The sequence below is a fragment of the Dendrobates tinctorius genome, unplaced genomic scaffold, assembly GCF_039654945.1.
Source record: "Dendrobates tinctorius isolate UK_male_01 unplaced genomic scaffold, ASM3965494v1 ptg000134l, whole genome shotgun sequence".
In the NCBI taxonomy this organism is placed as follows: Eukaryota; Metazoa; Chordata; class Amphibia; order Anura; family Dendrobatidae; genus Dendrobates; species Dendrobates tinctorius.
In genome coordinates this window covers 10,471,624-10,495,630 of record NW_027361802.1, presented here as the reverse complement: position 1 = coordinate 10,495,630, position 24,007 = coordinate 10,471,624, and the positions used below count along the sequence as shown (strand labels likewise).

General features: G+C 44.2%; 1 protein-coding gene across 1 annotated transcript in view; it reads right to left on the bottom strand.

Annotated features, from left to right (window-relative positions):
• Nucleotides 1-24,007, bottom strand: part of MAMDC2 (MAM domain containing 2) — a 249,584-nt gene that overhangs the window by 150,454 nt on the left and 75,123 nt on the right. The window lies entirely within an intron of this gene.

Here is a 24,007-nt window from a genome sequence, read left to right as displayed (position 1 = left end):
GTATGTAGCATGCATGTAGTATGTATGTAGTATGTATGTAGCATGCAGTATGTATGTAGCATGTATGTAGTATGTATGTAGTATATATGTAGTATGTATGTAGCATGCATGTAGCATGTATGTAGCATGCATGTAGTATGTATGTAGTATTTTTTTTTTTTTTTTTTTTTTTTTAACATTTAACACATTAGCCGGATGATGGGACTACTACTGTCCCATCATTGGCTAATGTGTCAATCACTGTCATGGTAGCAGGCATCGCCCGATGGGACTTGTAGTCCCATCGGACGATGCTTGCACAGCCCCCCGGCAGGCCGGCACAGCCCCCCGGCAGGCCGGTACAGACCCCCACAGGGTGCACAGCCCCCCGGCAGGCCGGTACAGACCCCGGGCAGTCCACACAGCCCCCCGGCAGGCCGGCACAGCCCCCCGGCAGGCCGGCAGAGACCCCCGGAAGGCCCGAAATGACGGCGCATCATGATGCGCACACACCGCGCATCATGATGACGTCAGGCCGTCAATCAACTGAACTTCCGATTCCGATGCCGAATTCCGATATTGAAAAAATATCGGAAGTCGGTATCGGCCGATACAGCAAGTATCGGCCGATACCCGATACTTGTGGTATTGGAATGCTCAACACTATTTGTAAACTGTTCCTGCATTTGCACTTTTAATTATTGCACCAATATATTTTTACGAATTGGTTGTTTTACACCTGGTCATTGCTTTGTACATATTCTAACTTATATTTCTTAGCAATTTGGCACTTTATAGTTATATTTGCACATTTTTGCATTGATTGATCCTTTTTGGTCATTAATCATTTATTACATTTATGTGCTATATTGTGGTGCTATGCGGATTCCTAGTTTTTGCCCTTTCCGTTTGGTATTTGTTTCCCACCATTTTTTGTATGCTATTAATTTTGTGAATAAAATATTTATTTTATTTTAATTATTCGACGTCTGTTGTTCGGATTTCTCGCTGTTGTATGATTTAAATCTCCGATTTGTCCTTTTTCTGATCTTGTCCAACTGTGCACCAATCTGATAGTTTTAGTCTATACTCCACAATAAGTATACTTCAAATTGATATGCACATGTGCCTTGGATTTTTGTTGTATACAGTGGGAGCCTGGCCCAGTCCCTCAGAAGCTATTTAGGGCCACCAGGCCCACCTGCTTCTTTAGTAGCTTCAGGGAGGCACTACACATTTAAGGTCTGCAGCTTGTAGTGCCTGGTGAGGAGGATTCCAGGTCTCCTTCCCTGCAGGCAGGACCTGTACAGTGCTCAGTGCTTGGTCCACCCACCGCTCTTCTTCCTGTGCTGCCTTCAGGGCTTCTCTCCTCCTGCTGCACACAGAAGCTCCTGGCCGGGAAATAATAGTGAGAAGCAAATAGCATCTACTAGTTTGCGTAGAGTGAGGGAAGGTGGTGTGTTACTGTGTGGTGTCAGGGTATGCATTATTATGTACTGTGTTGGACTGGTGGAGGACTAAAAGGGTCTGCTAAGATATGTATTATGAGGTGATTGGTGTATGTTACCATGTATGTTTTCAGGGGATGGGGGTCTATTACACGTTACACTGTATGTGTGGGGGATGGGTTATGTTATGCTGTACTGTTTTGGCCTGAAGAATCCTACACTGTACTGTGTGTTGAACTGTATACTTTGTGGTGCTGGTGGGCTGGGGGTGTTATACTGTGAGGACATGGGGATGAATTTAATGCTGGACTGAAGGGCTGTGGTGTGATGGGCTGGGGGTGTTACACTATATGATGTATGTGAGGAGCTTTGTGAATTTTCACTGAGCAAATGAGAAGTTTGTTGATCTGGACGACAACACACAGAGGCTTTAGGGGCAGTCTGCAACAAAATTCAACCCTGAAAATGTCTGTTTAAAGGGGTTGGTCGGCCTGAGGCTACAAGTCTGCACTCACTCTTTGTGACTGCAGTCTTGTGAATTCTATGCAAACTGTGAGGATTCTTTGTTGACGCCAGCTGTGGGCATTTGACTGAAAGTATGTGTGATTTTCATACATGCAGCCACATGCCGACTAGATGAGAGCAGCCTCAATCAACGCCAGTGTAGTGAGTGAGTCTGGAAACAGTCTAGTTGGAATGTGGATGGACTGTCTGCCGCTCTCGGCACTAGAGAATCCATGCAGCTCGCACTGCACCCAATGTGTAGATTCACAAGTCTGCAGTCGCATAGAATGACTGCAGACATGCAGTCTAAGACCAGACAAAGCCTTTAATTTAATAAATAAAATCATTTTTCAAATATACTGAAGTTAAAAATTCCCTAGTGACCGCAGCCATGCCCCCTGATAACATTCCGTTTGAGTATCCCATCATGTAGACTGTGAGCCCTCGCTGGCAGGGTCCCCTCTCCTTCTGTACTTGTGTGTCCCTTGTCTTACACGTTTATTATACTTGTCTATATTTCCCCTTTTCACATGTAAAGCGCCATGGAATAAATGGCGCTATATAAATAAATAATAATAATAATTTTCAAACTAAATGTCTTCGGAATGGAAGTAAAAAAAAAAAAAATCAGGGAGTTACACTAGAGAGAGAGCAGTAGGAAATTTTTATCTAAAGTATTTTAGAAAAATGATTCAATTATTCCATGAAAGCGATCGATTTAGGATGAAATTCAAATTTGGTTTCGGACCACTCTTTTTACCCCTTCACGCCATGGCCATTTTTGTTTTTTCCTCTCCTTCTTCCAAGGGCTGTAACTTTTTATTTTTCCATCTCCATAGCCATGTGAGAGCTTGTTTTTTTGCGGGACGAGTTGTACTTTTGAATGGCACCTTTGATTTTACAATATGGTGTACTGGAAAATGGGAAAAAATTCCAAGTGCGGTGAAATTGCAAAAAATGCAGTTTCACAATTGTTTTTTGTTTTTTTTATTTACCATGCTTACTATATGGTAAAACTGACCAGGTCAGTACGAGTTCACATATACCAAACGTGTGTGATTTATTTTTTATTTAAGTGATGAAATGAAATGTGGCATGATATTGTACTTGGTGCCCTCCCTCTCTCAGTTTGAAAAGCCTGTTCAATCTTCTCCAAAATGAACAGTGTAAATGCTTGGGAAGTGATATGGTAAGTCTGAAACGCTCCTCTCTTGGCTTTCCATTGGTGTAGGCTGTACTAGCACAGATGACAATTGTGCTATGTCCATTCCATGGCAGAAAATATGCAGGGTAGGTATGGTTCAAACTTTTCTCATGCCTCTATTGTGGCCATCTTGGAGGAGAACAGGCTGCCAAATTGACACAGGGAGGCAGCCTGGGATCAGGTTTCATGACTATACATGGGAAATACGTAGTCACAGATTTAGGTTCAAAGGTTGAAGAATGCTGTGAATGAGTCATCATAGGGAATGAGTCATCAGAAAATGACCTACTGTTAAATCGGACTTTTATGTCACATGTATTTTTAAAAAATATTTACACCATTTTTTCATATCATTATTTTTATTAAAAACAAAAAAAAATTCTTAAACTTGTAATTTTCACAATGTGGGGAAGGTGACTTGACGGACAGACGTGACTGGTAGAAGGAGGGGACGGTTTGTGCACTAGGGACAGAGATTGACAGGTTAGAAAGGTAACAGCAGGGAAAGACAGAAAAGGGAGTGCAGTACCGTGAAATGACCACAAGATGGCAGGGGAGAGTAGTACAGGACTTAACATCAGCTTAGGGCTTAGGAATCCGCTTAGTCATGGGGGGCGGGGAGATAGGAGCCCGGGTGGGAAATTCCCCTGTGAGAGAGGGGATAAATAGAAGAAGGCGGGGCTCCAGGAGAGTTTAGTCCCGGGAGGAGCTCAGAAGATGGAGAAAGTGAGAAGAGCTCGGCCAGGGGGACGGACAAAGGAGAGACAGTCAGGGTGGTGGCCCTGACCCGACGGACCGCAGGACAGGCAAGGAGAAGAGGCAGCCAGGGGGGAGACCCTGACTCGACGTACCGCAAGACAGACGAGGCCCCGGGGGTACCGATTGGAAGACGACCTCGGGCAGGTGAGGCACTGGGGGTAGATTGGTCTAGGACAGCCCCCAGTGAAAGATCCACGAGGTGCGTTACTGCGACTGGAGCTGAAGAATAGGTACCCGGGCCTGGAGATACAGTGGTGTAAAGAAGCTGCGGTGTGTGTTTGGTGGTCGTCAGGAGGACGACAAATAAATCTGGAACTGTTACAAGTGGAAGCTGTCTCCGTCTCATCTTTGCCTCGTCTGGTAAGCAGTGGTCCACCCCCCTAGCCCGGCCCCCTACCACAACAACAGCACATCAATATTAGCCACAAAGATCATTGTAAAGGAAAAGGGACAAGAGTCTGGTTGTGACTGGTGAAGTGTATGTTATCAGCTGTGTACAGAGTTGTTACATGTCACAATCCTGCCTCTGCTGATAAGGAAACTGCTGTAAACGCTCTCTGAAAAGACAGGAAGTTAAAGTTCCAGTGGCTAGTGTGAAAGTTGCAAGATTTATTAATTTTGATTTTTTTAATAAAGATTCTGATATTAAAAAAAGAAAAAACATTGGCAACATTTTTTTTAAATACATGTAACACACAAAAATTTTTTTTCAATTATAGGTCATTTTCTGATGATAGTTTCCCTTTAAAATCTAATAGGTGTTTTAAAGTTATAAAAGGACCAGAATTCTCAGAAAGCAACAGAAAAGGTACATTTATTCCAAAGCAATTTTTAATGCTCTTTTCAAAGAGACATGCTTTATTTTATACCTAATGAAAATGTACAGCTACATTAAAATATTTTTAACTGTGTTAATGTAACAATAAAAAAATTAAACTTACATATACTCAAGCACAAGATATCAGGACTTGATGTTCCTATGACCTTTATATGGCATGTGCATAAAAAGATATCTCAACATCTGTGCCACATTTGGTAAACATATGTGAGGCTCAAAGGAAAATGTAATGCCACACTGCAATAAATAATCAGTCTGAAGATAGCTCGAGACATTCATGGATATTCAGTATTATGGAACTCATTCCATGCTCTAACACTGGAATCATTGCTTTCATTTTATGAAAAAACTTTCCTGCTTAAATGAAAAATGGTTATTACATAAAGTAAATAACCCCTAACCAGCTAATTCATGCTGTATCTTATGTAGTAAAGAATAAATGCACATGCAGTGGTGTGAAAAAGTGTTTGCCCCCTTCCTGATTTCCAATTCTTTTGCATGTTTGCTACACTTAAATGTTTCAGATCATCAAGCAAATTTAAATATTAGACAAAGATAACACAAGTAAACACAAAATGCAGTTTTTAAATGAAGGTCTTTATTGGGGAAAAATAAATCCAAACCTACAGGGCCCTGTGTGAAAAAGTGATTGCCCACTAAACCTAACTGGTTGGGCCTCCCTTAGCAGCAACAACTGCGATCAAGCATTTGCGATAACTAGCAATGAGTATTTTACAACACTCTGGAGGAATTTTGTTGTAATTTAGCCACATTGTAGGGTTTCCGAGCATAATTTAGGTCAGGAATAAGGTCAGGACTTTGACTAGGCCACTCCAAAGTCTTAATTTTGTTTTTCTTCAGCCATTCAGTGGTGGACATGCTGGTGTGTCTTGGATCATTGTCCTGCTGCATAACCCAAGTGCGCTTCAGCTTGAGGTCATAAATAGATGGCTGGACATTCTCATTCAGGATTTTTTGGTAGACAGCAGAATTTATGGTTGCATTAACGACAGCAAGTGTTCCAGGTCCTGAAGAAGCAAAACATCCCAAATCCATCACACTACCACCACAATATTTTACTGTTTGCATGATGTCACTGTTCTGAAATGCTGTGTTACTTCTACACCATATGTAATGGGTCATACACCTTCCTAAAAGTTTATTCTGCCAAAAGGCTTAGGGATCATCAAGATATTTTTTTGGCATAAGTGAGACAAGCCTTTATGTTCTTATTGCTCAGCAGGGGTTTTCATTTTGGAACTGTGCCATGCAGGTCATTTTTGCCTAGTCTTTTTCTTATGGTGGAGTCATGAGCACTGACCTTAACTGAGACAAGTGAGTCCCGCAGTTCTTTGGATGTTGTTGTGGGACCTTTTGTGACCTCTTGGATGGGTTGTCACTGCGCTCTTGGAGTAATTTTGGTAGACCAGTCACTCATGGGAAGATTCACCACTGTTCCATGTTTTGGCCATTTGTGGATAATGGCTTTCATTGTGGTTCGCTGGAGTCCCAAAGCTTTAGAAATGGCTTTTTAACCTTTTACAGACTGATAGATTTCAATTACTTTGCTTCTCATTTGCTCCAGAATTTCTTTGGATTGCGGCATGATGTCTTGATTTTGAGGTTCTTTTGGTCTAATTCACTTTTTGTCATGCAGGTCCTATTTAAGTGATTTCTTGATTGAGAGCAGGTGTTGCAGTAATCAGGCCTGTGTGTGGCTAGGGGTTGTGGCAGTGACTGCACTCACCAATAAATGAAGCCTCATCAGTGACATCTGTATCAGAGTCTTGGGCTAGTCCCTGCTTTATTGAGCATGTGTCGTTTGTCAATTCCAATATATGGGGGTTCTCAAACAAAGCATCATCAAACAGGAAGTAGGTGAAAAAAATAAAGCAGATAGAGTAATGAAGGGCTTTTTAATTAAATAAAATTAGGAAAGAGATTAGATTATGACATTAAATAGACATTTAGGATTAAAATAAATGTTAGTTTCAGACCACCACTTTAAGCTTCACTATAAGATGTCTTGCTTTTTTGTGTCTGTAAGGCCATGTTCACACCTTGAGTAAAATGTTTTTGTTTTTACAGCTCGTTTTCTGCAGGTGTCCGCACCAAGCTATGCAGTTACAATCTTCTCTGATTGTTGCATTTTTGCTAAATTTTTTCTTCATTTTCTCCCTTATTTGATATGTTTTTGATGCAGATTTGAAGCAGGGTTTTTAATGTGTTTTTCTAAGAACAGAAAAACTTTTATTTTGCACTTTAAAAAGACCCTGTTTTTCCATGGGCACAAAAAGCAGCAAAAGAGCACAGTTCAACATCATTTTTAGATGAACTGTGTGAAGGAGTTTTCATGAAATCAAATATACTGTGCTTGGACAGTTAAATGCAGCAGAATTTCCGAGGAAAGGAACACAGCAGAAAAAAAGCAGCATTTGCGCTACTTATAAACATGGTCTAAAGTGCACACGTACCGGAACTCTCGCGGAAATTCCCGCGAGAATTCCGGAATTCCATTCCGCGGGAAAATCACATTTTAAATTCCCGCGATTTTCCCGTGGAAAAACTAGCATTTTGCAAGCGTATTTAGCTAACAGTGTTTGACAAGTGTGACCAACTTTTTACTACTGAGGCTGCCTATGCGGCATCAGTAGTAAAAGATAGAATGTAAAAAAAAATAAAAAATGGTGTTATTCTTACCTTCCGACGTCCCGCGCAGGCGTTCCCAGTAATCCTTTGCGAAAATGCCTGCGATGACGTCAGTTCTCGCGGGATCGCGACGTCTCGCGGTCATTCGCGATGACGTCGCGCGAATGACCGCGAGACTTCGCGATCCCGCGAGAACGGACCCCATCGCGGGCATTTTCCCAAAGGATTACTGGAACCGGGAGCGTGGAGAGAGGCGGGAATGCTGCGCGGGACGCCGGAAGGTAAGAATAACAATATTTTTTATTTTAAAATTCTATTTTTTACAGGGATATGGTACCCAAAGCCCGGAGGACAGTCTCCTCTCCTCCGGACCGTGGGTACCATCCGCAATTGTTCTGCTTACTTTCCGCATGTTGTGCACAGCCACATTGCGGAAAGTAAGCGGAACAATGCATTCCCATGGGTGCGGGATCGCCGCGATTCCGCAAATTAATGAGCATGCTGCGTTTTTACCGCAAAGCGATTCCGCCGCGGTAAAAACCGCAGCATTAACACAGCATTGCGGAATCCCATAGGAATGCATGGGATGCTTATTTTTCGCGGAAACGCGAAAAAAACGCCACGTGTGAACTCAGCCTAAATGTCCAAATAATGTGTATATGATTTCATGAAAACTGCTGTGCATAAAACACTGGGCATCTAAAGACGTTGCTCATCCGGACAGTTTTTGTGCATGTTAGAAAAACACAGTTGCATTTTTAAGTGCAGCAGAATCAAATCTTTTCTGTACTATAAAAAATCATAAAAATGCTGCTTTAAATCTACGCCAGAAACATATCAAATCAGAGGGAAAAGGCAAAAAAAAATCTGTAGTAAAAATGGAATCATTATTTAATGAAGATTATTATTGTGTAGTGTAGTTCGGACGCCTGCAGAAAACATGCAGATAAAAAGCAGCAGAAATATGCAGGGATTTCCCTATTGCCTCAGTGTCATGATATGTATTTTTCCCCAATACTTTGCAATGACTTGTGTATCTAGACCATAATTGAATTCAGGCTTGGGTCAACACAGCTAGGGGAATCACCATTGTTCTCCTCAGCAGGGGGAGGACTCACAATACACATCCTTGTAGACACCTCGGAGCCGTGCGATGGACCAAACCATTGACTAGGAGGTGGCAACTTCTACTCCCCTACACTTGGGCTGATCCCAGGAGCCCAAGACAATGGACTTATGTGTGACCCATCAGATGTGAGTTGGGTGCTAAAAGAGAAGGATGAGGCTGTCTGAGGAAGCCTCAGCCTCTGTGTGATCGTGGTGGATTTCTGGGACTCTTAAAGGACTATGGTTTTGTGATCTGGCACAAGGATTGTCGGGAGGTGCCCCCGAATCAGTTTCCTGTGGACTTATTTTGGGACTCTGCAAATTACCTTCGTGTTGTTCCTGTTTTCTGGTCAATAAATCTGTTGGATCGTTCCCAGGCCTGTTGTCCCTCCTTGCTCTGGAGAATACTCCCGTCACAAACTGGTTGGCAGCGGTGGGATCGGAGCAGAAGGAATGGAGGAGAACGGCCCATCAACATCGGGAACCAGCACCGCAGAGTACAAGAACTGGACTGCGGTGAACCTACAAACAAAGGCCCGTGAACTGGGAGTCAGCTACAAGGGACTCTCCAAGGAGCAGCTGATTGAGGCTTTGGAAGCAGTTCGCCTGCAAGATGATGCTGAGGAAGGATCCTCACAGCAAAGAGAGGAAAGACGGCAGCCGGAGGTAAATACCCAAAAAAGTCAGTGGGTTGTGTGGTACGAGGAGGAGATGGCCTTGCTGGGAGAAGAGGCTACCATAGAAGATAAGAGGGAGGTCATGCGCACAGCCAAGGAGAGGCAGCGCAGGATGGAGGAGAGGGCAATGCTGGAGAGGGAGATCGCTTTGGAGGCAGCGAGAAGCTCCAGACAGACTGTACCCACAGCATCCCCCATTAGGGAACTCCCCAGAGTGTCCCGCAAAGACTTCAAGCCGTTTAATGAGGCTTCCGGTGACATTGAGGGCTTCTTCCTGGACTTTGAGCATCAGTGTCGATTAATGGAAGTCCCGGAAAGGGAGCGCGTCCGACATCTTGTGGGGCTCTTAGAGGGTGGAGCTGCCGCAGCCTATAGAGCTATGGACCCTCGGTGGAACTGTGAGTATGCAGAGATTAAACGGACTGTTCTAGAACATTATGCTGTGACCCCAGACACTTACAGGACCCAGTTTCGTACTTTAGCCTGTAATGAGGAAGTGTCTTTCAAGATGTATGCCCACAGACTCAAACAAATATGTAATCGCTGGCTGGAGGCAGAGGAGGCCTTAACCTGGAACACCTGTCTCCAGGTTATCCTAAAAGAACAATTTTTTGCCCAGTGCCCCGCTGAGATCAGGGAATGGGTGCGTGAGAGGAAACCTGCTACAGTGGAAGAAGCTGCATCTCTCGCTGATGAGGCTCTCACCATCAAGCCTCGGTGGAGAGTTCTGTTGGAGGATGGAGAGAGGCCTACCAGCTCCACAACACCGGTGGCCCCCAGTTCTTCTGTCCCCATTGTTCCCCGTTCCTCTGAGCCACCACCTCGTGTTGATACCTGTGTTAATGTGCCTCCTGTTGCTTCCACTGCGTTTTCTGGAATACGACGAGGAGAGGAAGTAGCAGAGCGCAGGTGTTATGGTTGTGGGCATCCGGGGCATCTGCAGGCCTCATGTCCAGCCAGCTCATGGAGGAATCGTCCTCAAACCCCTACAGCACCTTCAGGTGGGAGCCGACCGGCAGGTTCCCTTACTCCTCGCCCAAGAGGACGCATTGGATGGAGTGAGACACAGCACAGATGCTATCGATGTGGGCAGCCGGGGCATCTGCAAGCCTCCTGCCCAGCTGTTCAAATGAGGATTGATCCTGTACCCAATCATATTATTAATTATGTACAGCCAAGTGCCATGGAGGAAGACGTGTCACCACTACGTGAGGACTGGCCTAGTGCCTCACCCACCCATGTTGCACCACTAGGAGTTTATGGTGTGCGACCCGCAGCTATGACGACTTCAGCTCATCGAGGTAAGCACTTGCAGGAGGTCGTGCTGGATGGACAAAGACTTGTTGGATTTTGTGACTCAGGGGCTTTCCTCACGCTGGCTGATCCCCGAGTGGTTCGGCCTGAGGCAATCCATAGAGGACCTGGGATTGTCATTGAACTGGCTGGTGGACAATGGAGGACTATTCCCACAGCCACTGTGGATCTGAACTTTGGTTTTGGGGTCAGGCGATGTTTGGTTGGGGTGATGGGTGGTCTGCCTGCAGCTGTTCTCCTGGGCAATGATGTGGGAAAGCTACGATGCCAATTCATGGCTGCATGAAGCCACATGTAAGTTACGCCATGCCTGTGTGTACTTAACCAGTGACCTGTAGAGGTCCCTAGTACGTACACAAATTAGGAGGGGAAGGGATTGTCATGATATGGATTTTTCCCCAATACTTTGCAATGACTTGTGTATCTAGACCATAATTGAATTCAGGCTTGGGTCAACACAGCTAGGGGAATCACCATTGTTCTCCTCAGCAGGGGGAGGACTCACAATACACATCCTTGTAGACACCTCGGAGCCGTGCGATGGACCAAACCATTGACTAGGAGGTGGGAACTTCTACTCCCCTACACTTGGGCTGATCCCAGGAGCCCAAGACAATGGACTTATGTGTGACCCATCAGATGTGAGTTGGGTGCTAAAAGAGAAGGATGAGGCTGTCTGAGGAAGCCTCAGCCTCTGTGTGATCGTGGTGGATTTCTGGGACTCTTAAAGGACTATGGTTTTGTGATCTGGCACAAGGATTGTCGGGAGGTGCCCCCGAATCAGTTTCCTGTGGACTTATTTTGGGACTCTGCAAATTACCTTCGTGTTGTTCCTGTTTTCTGGTCAATAAATCTGTTGGATCGTTCCCAGGCCTGTTGTCCCTCCTTGCTCTGGAGAATACTCCCGTCACACTCAGTGTTACATTTTTATGGCTTTAATAGAGAAAAAACATCACACTCACAAGTTTTTACGCTATTTACCGATAACTTTAAATACTTTCTTCACTGCTTTGTATTGGTCGTTACTTTTACAGGTATACCAAATATGTTTGTTTTTTTTTCATAATTTTTTTGTAATTTTATATGAAGATAAAAACTTGACTTTTATTTTACCTCTAAAAACAGGTATATTTAAATACACTGGTATATAGAGATGCATCTCTACGTACCACTATAATCTGCCTGTAATTCAAGAGAATACAATGCACATTCAAGTACATTCTCTCACATGTGTCAGTGAAACCTTTCACTCATAGTTTATCCTGCTGCATCCAATGATATAGGCTGGGTGTTTGAATCCCAGTGAGATCAGATCTCAAGAAAAGAGAATTGTTTATTTAATTTAATGTAAGTATGTAGCGAGATGTGGGCCTTGGTTACCAGATTCAGGGGAGGAGGAAGTACGAAGCAGTGAAGACAGTAGTAAAATAGTAAAGGAGATATTGCAGAGTGAGTGAAAGTCTCAATACATGTGGGAATTGCCTGCTTGTTAGGAAATCCCCACATGTATTCAGGCTGTCTAGCAGCCTCAAATCATGCAGCTACGGGTGACAGAAAATAAATGTCCGAGCACATACAAATACTCAGAGATCACCCGAGCGTGCTCAGGAAATCTCGAGTAGCGAGTATACTCGCTCATCACTACTCACCACCTCGTGTGGTAGCCTATTTCACTCATTGATCACCCTCACTGTCAATTTTTTTTCTAATATCTGATCTGCATCTTCTTTGCTTCCTAAGCCTTGATTTTAAGAAAAACATAGAGAATAAAATTGTTTTGTACCATTAATGCATTTTTTTTGTATCAAGAGGATGTCATGTTCCCCAGTTTTCAGAGCCTTTTACATGCAGCTGCTGTTCAAACTGCACATTGCAAACTACACTACAGGACTTTGCACCTGTGATGCTATATCTTTACAAAGATAGAAGGAGCAGCCTGATGGTCCCTCACCATTTCCTGTGACAGGCTGAATTGTATCTTGTGTAAGGTAGCGCTCACTGAGTGCATTGGGGGACACTCACTTGGCTGCGATATTGATGCATACAGGAACACTTTCCACTTAAACAGTCTAGTGCAGTTTATTATGCCTTCATAAACCGCTGAGGAACATGTTACACATCACATGCTTACACATAGTCCATAACAATCCTTGGTACACAGCTTTAACACGCTGTCACTAAACACGCTGGACCTCTTTGTCCAGTTACCGTGGGTGACCGCACGCCGAACAGTTCATTAGTGTCCATAGAACATCACGGGCATCAACAGTTATATCCCCATGTCCGGGGTTACCTCGCAGGAGCTCCTGCTCCAGATGCTGTCTCTTTGGTAGTAGTCTCTCTCAGGGAAGCTGCCAAACTGGGATCACCATCCAGGACAACGCCTTGCTCACTAGGCCAGCCTGACAGTCCAGATCCACAGACGGACAGTAGCTCCCCCAATGCCGTGCCGTCACTGACTCTGCAAACACATGTGGCGTGTCTGTGTGCTATTCAGGATGTCCATCCCCACTTTGGAACCGTCCAACACACAGGCCTCACCGGGTGCTATTCAGGGATCCGACCCTCCTCCGAGGGTCTCCCAACACACCGGCCACCAGGTCCAGGGCCTCAGCGGGTGCTATTCAGGACGTCCGTCCCCTCCTGAGACCGTCCAACACTCACGCCTCACCAGGTCCAAGGTTGCAGCACGTGCTTCTCTCAGAATCTACCAGCACTGACCCTTCAGAACCTTGCACCCTAAACCATTCAGGTACACACTCTCTCCCATGTGACCAGACCTCAGGCACATTATATAGTCTGTAGCCACACCCACAGGTGAGGTATGGATCACATGGCTCATGACCTCATTGCAGGTCCTTTCAACAAACCCAGCCATACACACACAGGCTTTACATTGGGCGCTCAGGCACATGCCCCTGGGTGGGTTTGTAGCTGACTGGTCCCACCCATCTCACCAAGTCACCTGGAAGCTTCCCTGATACACAGCAACAAATCCTCAGCAGTATATCTCTGCTGATTAATACATATTCCGGCTTCCATCACAGGGCACCCACCCCTGTGATACATATCAGCCATTTATAATCCTGCCGCTCACTATTTTCCCATCATAACAAAGGGAATGCCTGCATGCATGTCCGGGCAGCCCATACAGTGCCCCCTAACTGTCACAGGGGTCACTGCATTACACTTGTTTACTCTGAATCTTTTCTCTGAAATTAACAGCGCCAGAATTCCTTTTTAAACCTTCACGTTTGGCAAAGGAGCCATATTTATGGAGGAGCTGACGTCAATATTTTATGTTCATGACAGCTTAGGCCTCTTTCACACATCAGGTTTTCGCCGTCAGGCGCGATCCGGCGCTTTTGACAGAAACCGGATCCGGCGAAATGCAATGCCGGATCCGGTTTCCCCCCCCATTGACTTGCATTTGCGCCGGATCGCGCCGGATGGCCATGCGTTTCATCCGGTTTTCGCCGGATCCGGCAATGTGTTGCGATCCGGCGTCTGGAAAAAACGGCTACTGTAACGTTTTTTGTCTCCGGCGAAAAAGCCGGACACGCCGGATCCGGCGCGTCCGGCTTTTTCACACAATGAAAGCCTATGAGCGCCGCAATGCGCCTGATCCGGCGAAAGCCGGATCCGGTTGCCGGATCCGGTTTTTTTGGTCTGAGCATGCTCAGTAGCTCTGCCCACAAGACATATATAAAAGCAAGACAGTGGGACCCACAGCCACACCCAACATGCCACCCAAGAAAGCAACCAAGCGCAGCAGGAGAAGGCAGGAGACCACTGCAGCACCATCAGCACCACCACCACCCCAAATGGAGCAGCAAATGGAACATGCTGAGGAGGGGAGGCCAGCAGCAGATGAGAGACGGTAATTATCAAATCCCCCATTCCTCCAAACTTGGGCTATTGAATATCAAGATATTCATTGGCCCTTTGTTTCTCTTTATTCAACAGCCGCCCAATAGATGCAGCAGCAGCAGCAGCAGCAATGGCAACAGCTGGAACACCACCCACAGGCATGGAGTGTGGCCACCAGGAAGACAGCACATCATCTTCTGGGAGCCCTCCCTCGCATCGTCAGCGTTTGACGGTAAGTTTTTATTTCCAAAATCCATCATCTCTGTAATATATGTCTATTCATTGCCTTTTATTTCAAAACAGGATTCACAAGATGAAGAGGAGCTCCCAGAATAAGAAGGAAGGGGTGGACAGACACTTGGAGTGGGCTCACAATTGGTAAGTTTTTTGCATCAAACACAACATCACACTACACACAACACATAGAAAACAATGTTCTGCAGACCACACACAGCAAACAAATGCCTACATCCAAAGACATAACATTTTTTGTTTTCTTCTCTAGTCTTCCCAATCTGGTGCTCGGCCATGAGGTCCTCGCAGTGCCTCCCAGGGTCGTCGGCGACAGCAACGCGGCGGTCACCAGCATGTAAGTATAAATATTTTTGCTTTGTTTTTTTGCACTTTTTATTTCATTTCTTTTGTGGAGGCTAATTATGTTATTTTTGTCTTTTTCTTTAACAGCCTTCACAGCGTGCTCCCGACTCTGACGGTGAGGATGGAGGACTCGATGTGGACCACCTCATCGATCTCGTCAGAGAAAGGGAGCCGCTCTGGAATATGGCTGACCGCCGCCACGCTGACCTTATCGTTACCCGACGACTCTGGGAGGAAATCTGTTCGCTCCTTGTGGGCCGCTGGGAGGACCTCGATGTTCGGGCCCAGATTAAAGAGCGTAAGTATATACAGTACCGGTTGCTTGATGTAAACCAGTGTTTCCCGAACTCCAGTCCTCGTGGTCCCCACGGATCATGTGTTCAGGATTTCTATTTACTATGGAAATCCTGAAAACATGACCCCTGGGGACCATGAGGACTGGAGTTTGTGAAACACTGATGTTGTATACTAACCACTCCTTTCTCGTTTCAGGGAACAGAATTGTGAATCGGTGGCGGTCTGTGAGGGATCGTTTCAAGAAGGAGTTCAATAAAGATATGCGGGCCCCGAGTGGATCTGGACGACGCAGGAGCAAGTACAAGTACGCACAAGCCCTGTCGTTCCTCCGGGAAACAATGGTCACTAGAAGGTAAATATTACACACCACATGTGAAAAAAAATGTTAGATGTAACTTTTTTTTTTCAGCCAGGGCCATACCATGTCAGTATTTTAATTGTTTTTTTTTTCTCTTTATTCCACAGCACGGTGAGCAGCACTCGGGAGCCTGCACGATTGGACCCTTCTGAGGCGATCCCTGAGGAGACCGGCACCAAGGGACACTTCGACCGCCCCGGTACATCTGCACCTTCCCAGCCTTCCCACACATTCGACCCATCTGTCCCATCCACCAGCACAGGAGCATCGTGGCCGCCTACATTACATGAAGCTGCTGGTGAGGAGATCGCTTTCCCTTTACCCCACCCTTCTGCCCCTGCCACCTCTAGTACACCTGCGGGTACTGGGCGGCAGCGGCAGAGGGGTCAGGAAAAGAGTTATGCGCCAGAGTTCTTGCATCTGAATGCATCTTTCCAGAACTGTCTAAAAGTCTTGTCAGAGCAAATCTCCGCAGGCTTTCAGGAGATCAACTCCAGCATTCTGGAGGTGAAGACACTTCTGCAAACCATGCATTCAGAAGCAAGATCTTCGCCAAACCACACCTTTTTCAGGTCTGTTGTGGAGCGCATGGCAACACTATCTCCTACCCAGCAGATGCATGTAATGCATTTGTGCCACAGTGCTCTACAGCAGGTTACATCCCAACCTCCACCTCCCACCACTGTAGTTCCTCCACCTGCACCCCCTCCAGCCACTTTCCATCCTCCCCCTCCTATTACATCTGCACCCCCTCCAGCCACTTTCTATCCTCCCCCTCCTATTACATCTGCACCCCCTCCAGCCACTTTCCATCCTCCCCCTCCTATTACATACCAGCAACCTCACCAGTACCAGCAACCTTCCCAGTACCAGCAACCTCCCCAGTACCAGACATCTCCCCACTTCCAGCAACCTGCCCCGTACCAAACTCCTTCCCCGTACCAAACTCCTTCCCCGTACCAAACTCCTTCCCCATACAACTTTCCATCAACATCATCTGCTCCTACAGTCCCTGCCCAACCCTCCACTCCACCGCCCACCACCTCTTCTGCCTCCCACATGTCCACCCATTCTGTAGCTTTTTCCACACCATCACCTCTAACTGTACCTTCCCCACCACGATCCCAGTCCTCTCTCCACACTCCCATTGTCGAAGTGTCCCGCAGCCCCTCCAGCAGTATTTCCACCCCACACTACACCGAGTTATAATGTTTTTTTTGTAATAAAAATGCCCATTTGGTTGGTTTCAAACCTTTATTAAAAAAGTTTTTTTAACTTTAAAAACAGTTTACACAAAAAACAATATTTTAAATAAAAGTTAAATTATTGTTTACACTGGTTGTCTGTCATTTCTTTCTGCGGCGAAATATGTTTAAAAAAAAAGGTTAAATACAGGGTATTTAAAAGGTAAAAAGGTATTCAAAACCAGGTATATAACTGTGGGTAAATTTTAGCTTTTTGCCACAGGTGTGTTCCTGGTTGTGTTTGAAGCAAAGTATTTCACCTGAAAAGTTGTGTTTATTGTTGGTGATTTCCTAACAATGAACACAACTTTTGTTAAAAGGTGAAATACTTTGCATAAAACACAACCAAGGAACACACCTGTGGCCTAAAGCTAAAAATAGTAAGACCATGACAAGATAGCCAACTTTGGTTGGCAAAGGTATATACTGTTGGTCCAGAAGGTACACAAGTTTGGTTAGGGCACAAATCTTTCACACTCTGTCATCCTGCCAGTGTACTCTGCCTTGAGGTGACATAAAGTATAGTGCAAAATTGTCCCTCATTACTGAAACCGTCACAGAACTTCTAGTGGTAATATTTCCAATGACAACATCCATCTTCGCCAGTAACTTGCTCTTCTCTCCAACCTGCACTTTCTTCTCTACAACCTGTCAAAGAAGGGCTGTAGGAACATGCTATATATAGTTTTCCAGTAGCCAATCCCGTTCGGAAGGCCACAAGGGTCAATTTTAAAAACCAGATCCGGCGTAATCCGTCGAAAAACGGATAGAAAAACGGATGAACCGGATGAGACGGATCCGGTTTTGTCTGTCAAGAACAAGACGGATCCGGCAGAAAACCGGATCCGGCACATCAGGTTTTACAAAACATTTGCCGGATCTGGCATTCCGGCACGACGCCGGATCGCGCCTGACGCCGAAAACCTGATGTGTGAAAGTAGCCTTAATGGTAGGAGTTTTGGGGTAATGAAACATGTCTCATACATTGAGCTGTAATACATTTGTTTTCTAAACAAATTAACAAACATAAATAAGCTTCGTTATTTAACCAGGCTTAAAGGACCACCGCAAATGTTCGGCTCTTTCATATTTTTATTGAACTTGTTGAAAGAAAGCAAAAAAAACACAATTCAGAATTTATGTTTGCGTTTTTTTACTTTTCTTTTGATACTGCCGGCCTATAATAAATGGATATGCTTATGCTTATATTACAAGTGCTTCTCACTAAATTAGAACATCATCTAAAAGTTAATTTATTTCAATACAAAAAGTGAAACTCATATATTATACACCTTTTTCTACCACACTTTTTCCTTCCACGCAACTTTTCCATTAATATGCTTGGATACAGCACTCTGAACAGCCAGCTTCTTTAGCAATGACCTTTTGAGGCTTACCCTCCTTATGGAGTGTGTCACTGACTGCCTTCTGGACATCTGTCAAGTCAGCAGTCTTTGACCATGATTGTGAAGCCTACTGAAACAGATTAAGGGACCATTCTAAATGCTTAGGAAGCCTTTGCAGGTGTTTTTTGTTCTAATTTACTGAGATAATGACTTTGGGTTTTCATTGGCTGTAAGCCATAATCATCAACATTAACCCTTTTCTGACATATGACGTACTATCCCGTCCATGTGCCCTGGGACTTAATTCCCAAGGACAGGATAGTACGTCGCAGCCGGGTGTCAGCTGATTATCACAGCTGACACCCGGCACTATGTGTCAGGGGCGGCACGTTAACCCCTGGAGCACTGCGATTAAAGACGATCTCAGTGTATCGGGGGTTTATGGAAGCATCGGCAGGGAGGGGGATCCCTCCGTGATTCCCTGAGACCCCCGCAGCAGCGCGATGTGCAGCACTGCTGCGGGGGCCTCCTTCCCTGCAGGTCCCCGAATCCAATATGGCGGAGGGGACCTGCAGGGAGCCGGCTTCCTCACTGCCTGCACAACCTGTGTGAGATAGCTGATCTGTCACAGCGATCTGTGACATGACAGTTATGTCCCCCCTGGGACAATGTAATAAAGTTAAAAAAAAGTGTAAAAATAATTTATAAAATATCGCTAAATAACTGTCCCATTATTTAACCCCTTTAGCGATCCCCTTAAAAAATAAAAACAAAGCAAAAAAATAATGCTTTATTATCATACCACCGAACAAAAAGTGCAATAACGCACGATCAAAAAGACGCATATAAATATCCATGGTACCGCTGAAAATGTCATCTTGTCCCGCAAAAAACGAGCTGCTATACAGCATCATCAGCGAAAAAATAAAAAAGTTATAGATCGCAGAATAAAGCGATGCAAAAATAATTATTTTTTATATAAAATTGTCTTCATTGCATAAAAGCGCCAAAACATAAAAAATGACATAAATGAGGTATCGCTGTAATCGTACTGACCCGAAGAATAAAACCGCTTTATCAATTTTACCGCATGCGGAACGGTGTAAACGCAACCCCCCCAAGAAAGAAATTCTTGAAATGTTGGTTTTTGTTCATTCTCCGTCCCAAAAATCGGAATAAAAAGCGATCACAAAATGTCACGTGCCCGTAAATGGTACCAATAAAAACATCAACTCGTTCTGCAAAAAATAAGACCTCATATGACTCGGTGGGTCAAAATATGGAAAAATTATAGCTCTCAAAATGTGGTGATGCAAAAACTATTTTTACAATAAAAAGTGTCTTTTAGCGTGTGACAGCTGCCAAACATAAAAACCCGCCATAAATAGTAAATCAAACCCCCCTTTATCACCCCCTTAGTTAGGGAAAAATAATAATATTAAAAAAAATCTATTTATTTCCATTTTCCCATTAGGACTAGGGCTAGGGCTGAGATTAGGGTTAGGGGTGTGCTGGGGTTAGGGTTGGAGTTAGAAACATCAGAGGCTCTCCAAACGCGACATGACACCCGCAGACCATTCCATCAAAGTCTGCATTCCGAAACGTCACTACTTCCCTTCCGAGCCCCGACGTGTGCCCATACAGTAGTTTTCTCTCACATATGAGGTATAAGCGTACTCAGGACAAATTGGACAACAACTTTTGGGGTCCAATTTCTCCTGTTACCCTTGGGAAAATAAAAAAATTGTGGAGTAAAAGATCATGTTTGTGGACAAAATATGATTTTTTTATTTTCCGCCCGGGCGTTATAAACTTCTGTGAAGCACTGGGGGGTTCAAAGTGCTCACCACACATCTAGATAAGTTCCTTAGGGGGTTTAGTTTCCAAAATGGGGTCACTTGTGGGGGGTTTCCACTGTTTAGGTACATCAGGGGCTCTCCAAAGCAACATGACACCCGCAGACCGTTCCATCAAAGTCTGCATTCCAAAACGTCACTACTTCCCTTCCGAGCCCCGACGTGTGCCCATACAGTAGTTTTCTCCCACATATTGGGTATCAGCGCACTCAGGACAAATTGGACATTTCCATCAAAGTCTGTATTCCAAAACGTCAGGGGTTTTCCAAACGCGGCATGGCGTCCAATCCCAATTCCAGCCAAAAAAGTCAAATGGCGCTGCTTCCCTTCCGAGCTCTGCCATGCGCCCAAATAGTGGTTTACCCCCACATGTGGGGTATCAGCGTACTCAGGACAAATTGCACAATAACTTTTAGGGTCCTGTTACCCTTGGGAAAATAAAAATTGGGGGTTAAAAGATCATTTTTGTGGAAAAAATGTGATTTTTTTAATTTTACAGCTGTACGTTATAAACTTCTGTGAAGCCCTGGGAGGTTCAAAGTTCTCACCACAATTCTAGATAAGTTCCTTGGGGGGGTCTAGTTTACAAAATGGTGTCATTTGTGGGGAGTTTCCACTGTTTTGACACATCAGGGGCTTTCCAAACACGACATGGCGTCCGATCTCAATTCCAGCCATAAAAGTCAAATGGCGCTGCTTCCCTTCCGAGCTCTGCTATGCGCCCAAAGAGTGGTTTACCCCCACGTATGGGGTATCAGCGTACTCAGGACAAATTGCACAATAACTTTTAGGGTCCTGTTACCCTTGGAAAAATAAAAATTGGGGGTGAAAAGATCATTTTTGTGGAAAAAATATGATTTTTTAATTGTACGGCTGTACGTTATAAACTTCTGTGAAGCCCTTGTGGGTTCAAAGTTCTCACCACATATCTAGATAAGTTCCTTGGGGGGTCTAGTTTCCAAAATGGGGTCACTTGTGGGGAGTGTCCACTGTTTAGGCACATCAGGGGCTCTCCAAACGTGACATGGCGTTCGATCTGAATTCCAGCCAATTTTGCATTGAAAAAGTCAAACGCCGCTCCTTCCCTTCTGAGCTTTGACATGCGCCGAAACAGTGGTTCCCCCCACATATCAGGTATCAGCAAACTCAGGACCAATTGGACAATAACTTTTGCAGTCCAATTTCCCCTGTTACCCTTGGTAAAATAAAAAAAATTGGACGTGAAGCACTGTTTTTGTGAAAAAAAGTTAAATGTTCATTTTTTTAAACATTCAAAAAATTCCTGTGAAACATCTGAAGGGTTAATAAACTTCTTGAGTGTGGTTTTGAGCACCTTGAGGGGTGCAGTTTTTAGAATGGTATCACTTTTGGATATTTTCTATAATATAGACCCCTCAAAGTGACTTCAAATGTGATGTGGTCCGTAAAAATAAAATGGTGTTGCAAAAATGAGAAATCACTGGTCAAATTTTAACCCTTATAACTTCCTAACCAAAAAAAATTTTGGCTCCAAAATTGTGCTGATGTAAAGTAAACATATGTGAAATATTACTTATTAAGTTTTTTGAGTGCCATATCTCTGTGATTTAAGGGCATAAAAATTCAAAGTAGGAAAATTGCGAAATTTTCAAAATTGTTGCCAAATTTCCGTTTTTTTCACAAATAAACGCAAGTTGTTTCAATGAAATTTTATCACTAACATGAAGTACAATATGTCACGAGAAAACAAGGTCAGAATCACCAGGATCCATGGAAGTGTTTCAGAGTTATTACCTCATAAAGGGACAGTGGTCAGAATTGTAAAAATTGGCCTGGTCATGAACGTGCAAACCACTCTTGGGGGTTAAGGGGTTAACATAAATAAACACATGAAATAAATCACTCTGTTTGTAATGACTATATAATATATGAGTTGCACTTTTTGTATTGAAGAACTGAAATAAATTAACTTTTTGATGATATTCTATTTTAGCGAGAAGCACTTGCTCATAATTTGATAATTTTGGGGATCCTAAGTATGTGTCGGCTTTGTTACTATATGTGGACTTTTATTAAATATATTTTATTCTTTAAAAAGTGTTCTATGTGTCTTTTATAGGTAAAAAATGCTGTGGATAGATGTTACATTTGACAGGTTTCTACAAAAGACAGTCCTGGGAACATGTATTTGTTCTCGGGCCATCTCCGTAGTGTTGGTCCTATTGTCGGGGCTAACGATTATAGCTACAAAGGAGTCCTCCTTTTGCATTGCCACAATATTGGTGCTGATAGTGTCAACAATGGCTGGCAATGGTAACTGGAGTGCAGCCATGTCGGAAATATCTGTTGACCTCCAACATCTTTTGTAAACCATAAGGCTTCATGCACACAAAGCTCAGTTCAGAGAGCCTGCATGACGGCCTGTGAAGTCACTGTCAATCTGTACTTCCATATGTGAAGAACTACAGTATAACACTGGTTTGTGCATGAGACCTTATCAATGTTAACATATAAGTTGCCAATATTAGTGATGAGACTTGCCATGTAAATTGGTCAACAATAAAATAAAGCTCATCCATATCCAGTTGTTTGTACTTAAACAAAACCATTTAATGAATATTTGGACAAGTTGAGCAATGACAATTTATGATTAGAAATATTTCATTTCTGAAAGTTTTATATAGCAAATTGTATTACTCTGTAAACCTGTCAATGTATGAGCCAAAACCATAGTTAAAATGGAATTTAAGAAGCTGTAAGCGAAAAGCTGATGATGTCAACAAAAAACAGATGGCAATTAAACTGCAAAACTTGTTGCAATAAGTCTAATTATTAGATTAACTTTAGGGAAGCACAACCTTTTTAGATCCAATGGCCATAATACAAGATAGAACCAACCCCATGGGCATCAATATTACAAAAGAGTTACCGTCTCATACATTAACTGCATATTGAAAGTATGTGCCACAAATATCTAACACGCACTGGTTCCATTTGTTGGGCTCCCACCTATCAGGAAGGTACCCTTTTCATCAGTTTGCAGTCAAAAAAGGAAGAGACCATGCATTCCACTCTATACATTGTAGTATATGCTAAACACTGAAACAGTTCAGTGTTTCCTTTCTACCATAAAGTACAATGAATATAGCAGAACTCATGCCTGGCCACTTCTTCACCTCATCTACTCCTTTTGTGCTGCAAGAGTCAGGACTTACCTATTCTGCCAAAATATGGCTGTCCCAGAAATTACCACAAGGCACACCATTTATAATTACCCTTCCCTACAGAGCTAAGCACCACTGGTCTTCTCCATCAAATGAAAAATACACGTGACCACCTACTATGCAGATGGTTGAGGGCCACAAAAAAGGGTATCATGGACCATATGTGGCCCCTGGTCCAGAGGTGTAGCTAGGGAGAGGCAGATGAGTACAGTTGGGACACCTGAAGCGCCAGTCCAAGATGTCCCCGGCGGCTGCATTTTGCCTTTCCCTCGGACTTTGAGTCAGCCGTTCTCTGAGCCGGCTGTCAACCACACAGCTGGCTCAGAGAAGGTGAAGCATACCAGCTTCCAGTGATCAATTGTACTCGGCTCTTTCAGATGTGAGTACAATTGAAGCCCTGACCTACGGGGTAAGGCAATGTCAACAACGTGATCAGGTCATGTGATCATGCTGCTGATGTCACTCGCCGGCACCACAGAGGCGTGTTATGAGCTCATTTTCTGCTCCACCAGCTGGGAGTTCTCCTTCCGTTCTCCCTCTGGTAGTGACAGGAGGTAGTGAGGTTAGTTTAATTGGTAATGGTCTGCCACCTGACGAGGAGGATAGTGATTGGATCTCTGGAGTTTCAGACTGGATATAAGACAGCCAACGCCCTATCCTGTTGCTGGTGATTCAGTCTTTCTCAGGTCTTGGACTTCAGCTCTGCTCCAGTCATCTCAAGTTAAGTTTGTTTTTTGCTAATGTTCACACTTGCTCT